Source organism: Anguilla anguilla, chromosome 18 (genome assembly GCF_013347855.1).
Source record: "Anguilla anguilla isolate fAngAng1 chromosome 18, fAngAng1.pri, whole genome shotgun sequence".
In the NCBI taxonomy this organism is placed as follows: domain Eukaryota; kingdom Metazoa; phylum Chordata; class Actinopteri; order Anguilliformes; family Anguillidae; genus Anguilla; species Anguilla anguilla.
In genome coordinates, this window is record NC_049218.1 from 29,938,256 (window position 1) to 29,952,630 (window position 14,375).

At 46.1% G+C, this 14,375-nt stretch overlaps 1 protein-coding gene across 7 annotated transcripts in view; it reads left to right on the plus strand.

Annotated features, from left to right (window-relative positions):
* The window catches only part of LOC118217865 (gamma-adducin-like), a 65,074-nt gene that overhangs the window by 24,104 nt on the left and 26,595 nt on the right, over nucleotides 1–14,375 (plus strand). The window contains exon 1 of one of the 7 annotated variants that reach the window (XM_035399976.1): nucleotides 3,050–3,187. The exons of 4 other annotated variants lie outside the window; for them this stretch is intronic. The gene's annotated coding sequence lies outside the window, so the exon portion shown is untranslated. Of the gene's footprint in view, nucleotides 1–3,049; nucleotides 3,188–3,764; nucleotides 3,881–10,136; nucleotides 10,159–14,375 lie in introns of those variants that run through there. 2 more of the 7 variants (XM_035399975.1, XM_035399977.1) reach the window with 2 other exon arrangements.

The following is a 14,375-nucleotide window of genomic DNA, read 5'->3' on the forward strand; positions in this document are numbered from 1 at the left end:
ACCGTCTTCATAACGGTTGAGCAGGACCCCCAGCGGGAGTTTTATTTCACGGTCTGTTTGACGCGTCTCTCCGTTTTAGGTACACGTTCTTTCATGTCTGAAAAATGCACCCGATGATCCCCGACTAGCGTTCGCGGTTTTGCCGAGTCGGGAGTGGCAGGGACCGCACTGATAATCGCTTCCACTCGGGGCACCTGGCCGAATCGCTGCCTGTTCTTTCTCCAAATGCATCATTCCGCATTAAGGCCCGGGAGTCATTCTGCGGCATCCACCTGCGTTTAAACGCAAGACAATGTCGGCCTCGAAATAAAGAATTTTGAACCAAGGTTAGCCAGACAGCATATGGAGATGCAGCACATCCAGCACAATAAAGGAATGAAAAATGTTTTTAAAGCATTTAAATCACTGTAGAATATTGAGAACGCCTTTGCTCTGTTTTGAGCGAAAAGGAAAAAGGCTTGTGTTGAAATTCCTGCTGAAGAGATCCGTTGCTCCGTTTGGTTTGCGCGGTCGCGTTGCGTCGTCTCTAGCGGCTCTGCAGATAAGCAGCTTTCCACGCGCAGTTTAAAAGCGTCGCGCGAGGGGAAATGAAGGAAGGAATAAAAGGCGCTTTGCGCAACCCGTGCTGCCTGGCGCCATGTTTTGTTAATCATGAACTCGCAAATTTAATGACCATGCCTCGGGGCATCGTTTATGGGCTGGAGCCCTTATATGACTGCTTGTCTGTGTCTGTCTGTCTGTTTGTCTGTCTGGCTGTCTCACTGTCTGTCTGTAGGGCTGTGCAGTTGTAATCTAGCTCAGTCATAGATGATTTGATGAGCCACACCTCCGCCCTTGCTGAGTGGTCTGTCTGTCATTGGCCTTCATACGCTGTTAAAGGAGAGGTGGCTGCTGTGGCTTCCAGAGCCTTCTCTGTTCCTGGTACAGTGACTGTGCTTTTTATTAAGGCTCTTCACTGTACCTGGTACAGTAACTGTGCTTCTCATTAAGGCTCTTCACTGTACCTGGTACAGTAACTGTGCTTCTCATTAAGGCTCTTCTCTGTACCTGGTACAGTAACTATGCTTCTCATTAAGGCTCTTCTCTGTACCTGGTACAGTGACTGTGCTTCTCATTAAGGCTCTTCTCTGTACCTGGTACAGTAACTGTGCTTCTCATTAAGGCTCTTCACTGTACCTGGTACAGTAACTGTGCTTCTCATTAAGGCTCTTCTCTGTACCTGGTACAGTAACTGTGCTTCTCATTAAGGCTCTTCTCTGTACCTGGTACAGTAACTGTGCTTATCATTACAGCTCTTCACTGTTCCTGGTACAGTAACTGCAGAGGAACAGCCAGCCTCTGTGCTTCTCATTATGGCTCTTCAGCTCTATGTCTCCATAGCTGGAGGTCAGTAATTGTTTAGTGAATCATACGGGCATGGATAGGACTTAATGCAGCATGTTCTGTTTGCTATGAGCTTCGAAAGCAAGCTGTTCTGGTGGTCAGGAAATTCCTTGAAATTTCTAGTTAGAGTGCCCCGATGAAGTTGGTTGAAACTTAGACCCCCCCCCCAGCATGCTAAATGCACCCCCGTCATAGCTGCAGCAGAAAATTGGGGTCACTCTGAACAGAGGGCCAGATAATAAGATGCGATGGGGGGTAGAGATTAGCAGAGGCCACCAGCCAAGAGGCCCAGACACAGCGAGAGGGAGAAACCCGCTTTGGAAAGAATACCACCACATGGGCATTACTCTATCACTGCACCTTTCTCAATAAGAGCGGTGCTTCTTATTCCAAAAAATTCAAAAGAAGACCTGTTGAGAAATATTGCGAAAATGACATCCTGGCACATTTTGTCAGAGCATTAGAATGAGCAGTTTTGAGTAGATTTAGTGCAGTGTGTTAATTTTATTAATAAACGTCTGCTGAATTTGTGTAAATGCTATGATCGACACTGCTTTGGATCATCTGAAGTGTCCCTGGCTGGATGGTGCTGTGATCCTTAGGAAAGCCGTGTATTGGAGCAGGAACCGACTGGTTTCTGATTTTTGCCCGACAGGAAGTCTGGTTTGTTTAATAGCCTCCCACGGTGCGTGTCTCTTTCATGGACGGTAAATTCTGTGCCGGTTCTCGCAGTGTGGAAATATCAGACTCATCCCACCCGCGGCCCACTCTCTGGTGAGAATGATCTCAAAAGCAGAAAGTGCGAAGGGGGAGGAGTTACTTCAGTCTCGCACACCGAGAACCAGCATGAGCTGGTCTCTGTCCATTTAACACTGAGTCACTCAGCTCTGCATCCTTAAATAATCCCAGTATTCAGGCGTGGTGGTATTCCAGTAGTCTGTAGTGGCCTCCCACAGAATCCACTTAGGCTGGATGTTAAGATTATAAACAGAGCTATGGAATGTAAATGGATGTCCAAGGCTCTTTTGTCACATGACTGAAGGAGGCTATCCTGTCCTTAGCATTACATAGATCTAGCATTGCAGGTGTACATAGATATAGCATTGCAGGAGCGGAGCGGAGCAGAGTGTAGCACAGTGGGTAAGGAACTGGGCTTGTAACCGAAAGGTCGCAGGTTCGATTCCCGGGTAGGACACTGCCGTTGTACCCTTGAGCAAGGTACTTAACCGAAATTGCTTCAGTATATATCCACCTGTATAAATGGATACAATGTACAATGTATAAAATGCTATGTAAAAGTTGTGTAAGTCGCTCTGGATAAGAGCGTCGGCTAAATGCCTGTAATGTAAGGTGTAAATAGAACTAGCATTGCAGGTGTAAATAGACCTAGAATTGCAGGTGTACGTAGATCTAGCATTGCAGGTGTACATAGACCTAGCATTGCAGGTTTACATACATCTAGCATTGCAGGTGTACAAGCATTTCTAATGGAGAAGCGGCTAAATGCTGCAGGACTGTAGACTGCCAAAGAAGAGAGCTGCCTTTGGGGGGAGGGTGAGTTTCAGTCGGCATGGCAACCCTGCCTGAGCACACACTAGTAGCGACTGGTCAGTTTCCAGTCAGCTAGAAAAGCTTCTGTACGCCTGTCGTTTATTCGTTTGAGTTAGATGGCTCTCCACAAAGTGCTCAGGAAGACAGGAGAGGGGAAATCAGAATGTGTCTATCAGTCAAGCCTGAATTTCTCCCGCCGTCGGTTGTGCGCCAACTTGGAAAGCCATTGGCTGACCTTCGGACGTGATGGAAGGTGAGCCAAGCGGAGAGCGTAAATCCTCTTTAAAAGCTGCGGGCATCATCCTCAGTTTCAGTTTAAGATGTTTCTCTTTTTTTATTCTTATTTTTGTGATGAACAGAAAGGGCAGTTTTGCCATTGTGTCAGACAGCATTGTTGTCAGTAGCAGTTGAGGGCAGCTCTTCTGCAAGTCCCAGGTTTAGGTCTGTAATCCTCCTTTAACACTCTCCCACGCATGGAAACGGCTACCTTTCCAAAGGCGGCCGAGCTCCCCCCTTCCCCATTGGCCCACGAGGAAGCGGACGGGCGGGGCCAAGACGTCGGGGGCGCCCGGGGGCCGAGTGAACTTTGACCCCGTGTACCAACGGCGGAGATAACCCGTGCGAGGCTGGCGGGTGGCGGCGAGTAGGGCGGGACGGGTTGGGGAGAGGGGGGAGGAGAACGGGGAGGCTGCGCGGGAGATGACCTGGAGCCGCGGGACCAAACGGCAGTCAGGTGTTTTTCGCGGGAGTCCGATCCCAGCGACGGAGGCTCAGGAAACTCCGCCCACCGCAAGGTGGGCGTGACGGCATCGCTTCAACAAGCGCAGCGTTTCATCTCTCCTTCGCATGTCTGTGAGCTCTGTGAATCACTACCGCTTCTAAAGGCCTGGATTTACGTGGGCTGAGCTGTGGTGCAGATCTCTATCTGCTCTCCCTGCCAGGAGAGGTGAGTGTTTGATTTTTTCATTGCGACTCTGAGGTAGGGACGGCCAGCGGTTGGGAGTGGCTCATTTCACAGTGAGGAAGGGACGATCACGTTCTGTTCATAACTTACCTGCTTAGAAAAATCGGTCTTGCAGTTTTCCCTTTCAATATAGTGAGACTTTTTTTTTTCTTTTTAGTGTTCATTTTCTGATTTTTGTATGACATGCCATGTGTTACCATGGATTGTGGACAAATTTGTTTTACTGTTGTGGAAAGAACAAGAGGTATTTTGTATGTTTTCTTTTTCTCCTGTCATGTAATGAAATTATAGTTCATAAATCTGTCATGCATAGTGGCCCTTACTGTCACAAACAGTGATTTCTGATTGAACTGCTGATTGAATTGGGTGCCAGCTGGTATGAATATGACGTTTATCTGGAGGTCTTGGGTTATTAGGACAGTGTGTGCATGTGCGTGTGTGTGTGCATGCATACATACATACATACATCAATCATATTACATATCAGGATTACCACCATCCCCACTCCCTGTTTGGATCACACGCTGCTACACCCTTGATCACCCTGCAATGGGTAGGTCTCTCTCTCTCTCTCTCTCTCCCCCTCCCTCCCTCCCTTTGCCTCTGTCTCTCTCCCTCTTCCTCTCTCCATCTCCCTCTCTCTCCCTCTCTCCCTTTCCCTCTGTCCCTCTCTCTCCCTTTCTCCCTCTTCCTCTCTCCATCTCTCCCTCTCCCTGTCTCCCTCCCTCTCCCTCCCTGAAGAGGGGAGAGTGAGAGTCTTGGCTCGGCGCCAGGGCCCAGCGGAGGGACAGGACTTCCTGTCAGGAAGTGCACTTTCTCCATTTATCATCTGGCAGAGAGCAGCGCTGGCGAGCACTTCCTGTGTGAGCGGCCGGTGCTGGGGCCGTGGCCATCGTGTGAAAGCCTCCTGCCTCTGCTCTCCTGTCCCCCTCTCCCAGCCGGCCCAGCCCGCCTGTCCGGATCAAATGAGCCGGTGTTTGCCTCTGAGCTCGTAACGAGGCAGTTTGTAGCCGGTGTTACATCTGGCCCCGGGACACTCGCGGGGGAAGGAACTTGGAAGAGGAACGGTCCGTGAATTTGTTCTCAACGTATAACCCTCTAGTCTTGAACCAGTTTAATTTGAAAAACGACCAGAATCCTTTTTTCGTGTTCTTTTTTGACAGCCGTTAATCACAGGAGTTGTGACAGCCGTTAATCGTAGGAGTAATGCTTCAGGCTTAGTTCCAGGCTATTTTACTCAATAGATCACGCAAATTTGTGCACACGTACAGTTTCTACCTCTGCGCAATTAGTTTTAGACGGCGGTGTATAATTAGATTTGAAAATGTGTTCGTTGTGAATCAGACGCATCCGTTGTCGGGCTTCCAGTGTCCTCTAAGGGGTACCTGGTACCTCACGTTTCTGGGCCGTATCGAGGCCCATTGTATGCCATTTGGCAGCCGTCTGACTTGTGCAAATGTTTACACACGCGCAGTTTAAAAACGCCGTTCTACCACTGAGCTGTGAAAGGGGGGAAAAAAAAAAAAAACGACTGGCAAACATACAGGTAGAAAAGAAGAAACAAATGTGTTTGAACAAGGAATTCTGTGTGACGGGTAAACGGCTTAATTTTGACAGGTAAATGGCTTAACCGATGAAAAGATGCGACGTTTCTCAACGCATCCCTTGTTTATGTGGGCTCCTTCTTGTTGCGAAGGAAGTGTTGCTTCACGTTATGTGTCACGTTCTGAATTAAAATCTGTGAGTTTGCGGGTGAATTGGTGAGAATTACTTTTGCTCTGATGGACTGCTCTGTCTACTGGAAAAACAACATGTGTGTTTGTTGAAAAAAAGAAAAAATCCAGTATACCCACATTTTAGGAAGATACGGTAGACCCTCAGTAGATTTGCAAATGATGTCTCTGGTCAATTAAACAGGGCATGAACCAGGGATAATATTTTCTATAATATATTATCATTCCTGGTATGAACCTGGAAGTAACATAAGGAATCATGCCTTTACAGTCTCCTTATTATAGCCACAATACATATGCTCTTTTTTATCATCAGTGATTGATTAATCATTAACCAGAGTCATTGATTAATTATGCATTAAAGAGGAACAAGTCACTCATTCCATTGATTGAAAAAAAATAAAAAAATAAAAAAACTTTTTATTATAATCTTTAATTTAAGTTGTGCACAATCATTTTTTACACTGGGAAGTGTTTATCGCCCTAAAACCTTCGTTTTATTGCCACACCCACTTATTGCCATTGTAGGCCCTTGGCTTTTTAACAGGTTGTATAACAGTAGAACTATAAGCTGCACAAGCCTGTTATATGCATTACTTTCCAAAATTATGCTCTCAAATACAGCTGACTCAAAGCTTATCAATCAGCCTGCATGTTTATTCAATTAAGCACAATCAGTAATTGTGTTCTAAAGCAGAACTGAACAACTTTTCTTGTGAATTTTTGTTTCTCCATCCTGTAATTTTTGTATCTTAGTGTTCCCATCCCAATTTAGAATACGTTTCCAAATATTGAATTGGAATTGATGGGGAAAAGTTGTGATTTCACCCTAGTCTCTCAGAGATTGCTGTTGGTTGTGTAGTTTGCAGAGAGAGCAGTCTGTATATTGCAGTCTATATACAGCAGTACCACAGCGCATTATCACAATGGGACAGCGAGCCAAGTCATCTGTTATTGCTGTGTGCGGTGCCTGAAAGGGGAATTATGCCGGAGAAAGATGTTATTTATTATTTAGGACCTCAGCATCATTATGTAACGGCGCTGAAAACGGCTCTTTAGATCTCCTCACCTAATTAATCAAAGATATAAAATTTTCAGTGTGATCATTTCTACAGAACACATAATTGCTATGTCGATGTATTAAGCTGTCGAGCTAATAAGTGAAAGGTGTGTGCGTGTGTGTGAATAATGACACAATGTGTGTGTGTGTGTGTGTGCGTGCGTGTGTGTGTGTGCGCGCGTAGTAATTGGGTGTTTCAGTAATAAGCGTGTTATATTACCATAATAGATCATAGTTTTTATTCCGTGACACAGGCTAGCACTCTAGGGATGCGGGGAGAAGAACTGCAGCGTAGCCGTGGCAAGGCTAGGCTATCCAGTACTGATCCGTAAGTTTCATAGCTCAGACCATAATCATCTTTTCACACTGCGGTATGTCAGGTTAATATGGGTCAACCTGTTCTGTCTCAGTGGGAACATTAATTCTAATAAGGGTAAGACCACTGTACACCATGCAATAAATGCACATTGGTCTGTATGCTGCAAACTGCATGCTTGTTTTTTTGCAATTTTCAACTTGGCCCAATATTTCTGACATGTTTTATGTTTGTGCAGACTGGGGTGTGGAGGATTTTAGGTGGGAAGTTGACGGTGCCATCCAGTCCCACGCAGTACGGTTAGGAAATCAGTAGGACCTGTTTCCAAAGACTGCTGTCCACTCAGAGTCTGCTTTGTACAGGCATCTGCAGCCTGTTTAGGAGACCAGCTAAGAGTGTGCCAGTGATGACATCAGTCTGTTTTTCATTCACATTAGTACGGACTTGAGTCTGTGCCTCTGATATCGATACATTGTGTTTTTCAATTTGAATGAGCTGAACCACGAGAAAAGCAAGCAAATACTTTCTGCGGATATTCTAGAGATATCCTAGAGAATTCCTTTAGTCCCATGACCAAAAACATGTGTGCGTGCGTTCTTGCATGTATCGATGGATGTCCTTTTTGAACACGGCACCCCTTCATAACTTGGAACATCTGCCTGATTTCCTCCTGCGATCGTTCGCACGAACAGCCCGCGTAGACTCTGGGCTCTGTCCGCGTGCACGAGTCAAGTTTCCAAGGGAACCTAGGATGGCTGACTCCGGGAGAGACGGGTAGCGCTGAAGGGCCAGCCGGTTTGCAGTGACATCAGTCTTACGCGCAGACTCCATGCAGTTCCCTGGCATTAAGTCATTTTTATTTGCTCCAGGGATCTGTTCTTGTCATTCTCTGGGTGGGCACTGCAGGCTCAAGTCTTAACCTATTACAGACCCGAGGGAGAGAGAGGAACCAGGCGTATTTCTGCACGAGGACAAACGAACGCTTACCCTCTGTTGCGGAGATGCGGTCTGATTCATAACGTTGGTTGCGTCAGAACACGTCGTGCCTTGAAGGTGCCTGAAATGTATTAGCGGGCTAACTGCTTCGCGCCACATCTTTGTCATTAATATGATGTGATCTAAATACGGTCGAATGCAAACCCAGCTTGTCAGCTGGCTAACTCCGCTTCATGTCACATCAGCGTTTCCATAGGACTATGAGAAGCTGATCACTGGCTGGTGAGAAGGGAAGGGAGGTGTTTCTGGGCCAGCATGACGGCAGAGTCTGATAGCGGTACTGGAGAACTCATGCGCATTGGATTGGAAATGCAGGCAAAACAGCAGTGTTTTCTTGGCACAGAAGTACAATATAGAAATGTGGGGGGGGGGGGGGGAGTGTGTATACTGTATGACGAATAAAAATGTATGCGTGGACGGTTAAGTTTAGGAATCTAAATATAATAAACGCGCCAGCTCCATTAAAATGCACCGTTCTGTGCATGAAGGGGTAATTTAGCAATTCGGGTATTTTCAGGCGCTCCTCCAACTGAGAAGAAAATAAGTACGCTCCGGGGTTTTCCGACGGCTGTGGGTACTGATAGTGTTATCATTACGGAAAGCCGCCCGTCTTGAGAAAATATGGGCGACATTGCAGACGTCCTAGACTCCTAGCTAATTGTTACGTCACCTGTTGATCTGTTGTGTTGTATATGCACAGCGTAAAGTCATGGGGTATGAAAGCACCAATGTAGACTAATCTTTTATGACCACAATCCATGAACACAACTGAGAATGTTACGAATATGTTAAACTTCCCAAAACCATCGGCGATGGAGAGTACGGGACTCTCAGCAGGAATGTTACCGAGTGAACACGATGGGTGAGATGCATTGCATTTTTACAGGCACTGTCCGAATGTATTCTAAATCATACATTTATGAATGTGTGGACGTGATTTAGTCAAGCCTGCTAATAGCGAGAGACGTTCGGAGTTTTCCGCTGAAATCAGGAAACGTTTCCCACGCGGAGTTCTCTTTTTCCCACATCCGCGTGGGTCTGTTCACGCTACGTACAACCCTTGAAGAAATGTCCCAAGTGCTGCAAAGCTGTCTTAAGTGAACAGTGTTTCCCCCGTCCCCTTCCTTTGGCTGTTTGTAACCAGACCTCTGGCTGAACTCAATCAATGACTGAAATTAAGCATTTAAGCATAGGAACGCATCAAAAACAACAGCAACCGCGAGCCTCCAGGATTTGAGTTTGAGATCGCTGCTCTGTCTGAACTTTGGCACGCTCGTTTTATTTTTATATGCTAGCGTACATACGTGTCTCAAATTGGACTTCAGGCTCGTAACATTGTAGCGGTTGTGGGCTTTAACGCAGTGACCATGACAGCGGAGGCCCGGGAATGCTAAACGGGTATGCTCTCCTTTCCCAGAATACATTTATGGCTTCCGCGTGCGCCTCATTCACCTCGAAACACACAGTTCTCCGAAACGCAGGTCTTTGAAAATGCATTTTCCCTGTGCGCTTATAATAGAGACCGTTACTATCGATAAGTCTGCGTGCGCTCCACTTTCTCCCAGAAACAGGCAGCTAACTGTCTTTGACCCTATGGGACTTTTACATGGTTGCCTACAATTCAGAACGATGATGATAATACCCACCCAATATGACATCATAGCACGTGCTGTATTTACACAGTAGCTGTGCAGTTGAGCAAGTGGGAGCATGTGTGTCTGATGTGTGGTATGTGATATGGTTTTGAAGTGGTCTAATGCTTGGATTGAAATGTGGGTAAAATAAGAGCTACAGGCTAAATAAATCCTTCTGGTTAAAAGGAATTCGGAGCCAGGTATAAACTCGCGTGTGTCACTGTGAGTAGGTGAAATGTCTCACATGAAATGACTTCACCAACGCAGCACTGGTTACAGCACTGCCGTGCAATCACGGGTACATGATACCGCCCTGGAACAACGCCAGGCAGTGATGTCAGCGTGCCTTTATAGCTGTAGGTAAACGTCCTGCAGTCCCTGTGATTTCCTGAAACTCAGGAGCTGTGGGCGGCAGGGCGGGCCCAAGGAACCTTTCATTTGCAAATGAAGCTCCGAGGTCGTTCAGGCGAGAGTCAAGGGCTGGAGTTTTACTGCGGCTCGGCTGGCGCGGGACACAATAGGCGGTTTTTTTTTTTTTTTTTTTTTTTTTTTTTTTTACAGTTTCGTGTTTCACGCGGCTCCCGCGGTCAGTGGAGCGTTGGTATAATGCCAGCATTCAGCTGCGGCAGTGCTATTTGTTAGCCTGTCTAAGTGACATTTTGGAAGAGAAACCCCTTTTCGCCCCTCTCTTAAGACCTCTCCTCATCCATCCGACGGCCATTCAAGCTGTTTTCTGCTACTTGCAGTCTTAGATGAGCACGGGGGAGGTAGAAGTAGGGGGTACAGACTTGTGAGGAGGGGAGCGGAATGAAACGCGTTTTTTTTTTAACGTAACAACCACAAAGATGTCTGATAGCAAAAAGCATTTGCTCTCGTTTTCCGAGAGCCTTCGTATCTGGAATGTGTGACAGCCCCTCCCCCGTTAACTTCGACTGAAGATCAGGCTAAACTCGCAATATCTCTAGGTAACTGAGGCCGGTGTTTGTAAGGAAGTAGCGCTGGACGGTGCGGCGTCTGCAGGGACAGTTTCTCTATAGCGCTCGCATCTATTCTCCAAACTTTACTTTGCCTATGAGAAAGGGGGAGGCTTTCTTTAAGGATTAGTCGGAAAGCGGTTTCCTGTGCGGTAGAAACCGAAAGTGTTCAAAGCGAAATACAGTGCATTTGTATTAGGCTAATCTGAGTTCAAACTGAGGCTGTGTAATACTAAACTGGGTGTGTTTTCTTAATTCACTCTCTTAATGAGGCCTACTGGAAAAACGCTCTGGATTTGACTTGTCTTCGACATCTAAATTTAGTGGAAAACTGCTAAACTCTTTAAAATCGAAAAAAGTATTTTATTCCATATTTTAACTCCACTTTATCCTGCAGGGATGATCTACTGAAGTGTGGTGTGGAGTGGTTTCTGATTACTTTGATCATTTCAGCATTTTAATGATATAACCCGAAATGGGTTTCTGATTAAAACTCTTAACCGCGCAAATGTTTGCAGGGAGTGTTGATTGTCCCATCTTCGACCGGTTGCAGCTTGAAACCTTTTTCATATTCATTTACGGGTTTGAGAAACAAGCTTGCAGACCACTTAATTTCTGAACATTAATTCCGCATGTCGTGTTGACAGAAGTCTTAAATTATGAAATGAAAAGTTTGAAAAGTGCTTGTAGATGCGTGCCTGGGGTTTAACTTTAGCATATTTTGAGGCTCGTGGCTGCTTTGTAGAATTTATATTTTATGTCGCAATTATAAGGGAAAGCAGATTTTTTTTAAAAGGGTGTTCCTTTTATTGATTCAGGGAATCCATTCATTAAAGTGGATCCATATTTAAGAGAAAGAGTGATTCTGTCCGGTTAATTACTGTATGCAAAAATGTGTAGGCTGCACCTTACTGTGCAGACAGTGTTTTGTGTCCGTCAGCTGTGTGTGTGTTTATGTTTCTTGGAATCCCTTACTTCCACTGACGTTGATATTGTAATTGTGGAAATAACACCACATGTTCCTCCTTTGAAGTGTTGTTGATTTGGTTATATCTAGACCCAGATCTTTCGAGCCTCATGAGAGTTAGGTTTTACATGAGCATAATAAACAGGGTGAGAATTATGTTCTTAAAGTTTGTGTTTTAGTTGCATGCAGGCTGTGCGCAGTGCACACGCCGCTACCAGTCAGCTCTGTTTGCGCCCTGTGCTTGCTGTGTGGTCGCTAATGGATGGGTCCCTGTGGGAAAAGTGCGCGTGAGATTAACTGCCGGTCAGTCTGTTCGCCTCGGTGTGTAGAAACGGCTCTGATGCCCATTCTGCTGCCGTGCGGTCGTCCGATCCCTGATCATCGCTGGTCGCCCTGCGGCCAAACGCCGCGGTTCTGGCGTAAAACTCTGCAGTATCGCAACAGCTTCCGCCGCCTTTGTGTTTATGCGCGTCTCTGTGAGGCTGACCTCTCTGGTCGCGAGAGCGCATCTTCACAGTTATCCTGAGTGCTTTATGTCACGTGCACATGCTAAGTGTTGTTTACCGGTCCTCTCTATCTCTATTGCTAAGTTCGGCACAGTTCACAGACATCAAAGGAGAGGGAGAATAAGGACATTATGTACGGCACGTTGTTTTCTTGGACTGCTCGCCCCTCATTTACCATCGGAGATTAAATGCCATTTGAGTTTACCCAAAAGGGATTTTTTAGATTTATTGCTGTGAAGTGTTGTTGTGCCAGATAGCTCTTTAGTCAATGCAGAAAATCTTTAATGTCTTGGCAGTTTGTAGCTAAATGGGTGGTAGTTTATGCTCTGATATTCATACAAGCTGACCTCAGGACAGCATTAAAACATGAAAAAGCCCATACTGCAAACCAAATGTGTTGTTATTTAGCTGGACCTCAGTTTCATGTAGACATAAAATTTTGAGAGAGTTTTTGTTTTTGTTGAGTTCAAGTGCAGTTAATCATTCCACGTTTATGATGTTGAAGTTACTGTATTCAGACCCTCTGGAATTTTTAGTTAATTATTTTTTAATAGAGACATATCAATATCTCTGTGATACTATTGTTAAAATCTTGCAGAACAAATTAGCATAAATGGCAAAGAACACAATAGAGGTTATGACGGCGAACCGAAGGAGTTACGTCATGCGCACGCTGACCATTGGCTCCTGAGTCACGTTTTCTGATCACGTGACCTGTTGGCGCTTTGAGATCGCGCACGCAGATTCTCTGATGTGCCGTACGGTCTCTTCGCCCCGCTCCTCAGTGAAGACTTGCCTGGAGCTGGGATCCGCCCGGCTCCCGTTGCGTGGAGGAAGTTCTCAGCTCCGCTCTGGCAGTCTGAACGTAGCCTTCAGCTCACCCCGCTTTGTCGCTCGACACACAACCTGCTCTCTCTCTCTCTCTCTCTCTCTCTCTCTCTCTCTCTCTCCCCCCTCTCTCTCTCCCTCTCCCTCTCCCCCATCTCCCTCTCTATATCTCTCTCTCTTTATCTCTCTCTCTTTATCTCTCTCTCCCTCTCCCTCTCCCTCTCCCTCTCCATCTCTCTCTCTCTCTCTCTCTCTCTCTCTCTCTCTCTCTCTCTCTCTCTCTCCCCCTCCCTCCCCCTCTCTCCCTGTGCAAACATGGGCTTGGACAGGTTTGGGCTCTTTCCCAACCCCTCTGCGAGTCTGCTGGCTGGAGTTTGCAGCGCTGCGTGGGTAAACCGCGATAATGGCGGCCTGCAGTTTATTGTGGTTGGAGTCAAACAGATCCGTGGGACCGGCTGGGCGGTCACTGCATTGATCAGAATTACCCGAAAGAAAAACAAACAGGCCTACATCTGTTAGCGGGCTGGCGGTTCAGTTTTATGGCCTGAGGAATCTAGGCGTGGAAATTCGTTTTATGATGTATTTTTTTTTATCTTGTGTTCAGTGTGTGCGTTTTTTAAAACAGCTGCAGTTTGGTTCTGGGCTTGTGTTCTGAAACCAAATAATAATGCAGTGTGTATGACAGCACATAGCCTAATTCCATACATTTTGCACGTAGGGACAGGACAGAAAATTTCAATTTGAATCCATTTTGAATGCAATATTCATAGCAATAACAATAATACTTGGATTGATTATTAAGCATATTAACAGCTAATACGGGGCAGCACACAAAAGTTATCTGTCTTGGCTGCAGCCCATGTTATCTGTGTTAGCTCTAGTCTATGTAATCTGTGTTAGCTATAGCCTATGTTATCCGTGTTAGTTTTAGCCTGTGTTATCTGTTTTCTGCAGCCCATGTTATCTATGTTAGCTGCTGCCCAGTTTGTGTGTAAGATGCAGCCTATTTTATCTGTGTTAGCTATAGTCCATGTTATCTGTGTTAGCTGCAGCCCATTTAATCTGTGTTAGCTGCAGCCTATGTTATTTATGGTAGCTGCAGCCTGTGTTATCTATGTTAACTGTAGCCTGTGTTCACTGCAGCCCATTGTGTTTTTGTTAGCTGCAGCCCATGCTATCTATTGTAGTTGCAGCCCATGTTGTCTGTGTTGGCTGTTGCCAATGTTACCTGTAACCCATGTTATCCGTGTTGGCTGTAGCCCATGCTATCCGTGTTGGCTGTAGCCCATGTTATCCATGTTAGGTGTAGCCTATGTTATCTGTGATAGCATTGCTAATTGTTAGAGAAGGAAGTGGCACAGTGCCCTGTTGGCTGCACTCAGCCCAGGTTGGAGGCCTCAGGGGCCGCCACTCGACTGCACCGGTGTCCAGAAACGAACATCAAAAGAGCCAGTTAAAAAAAT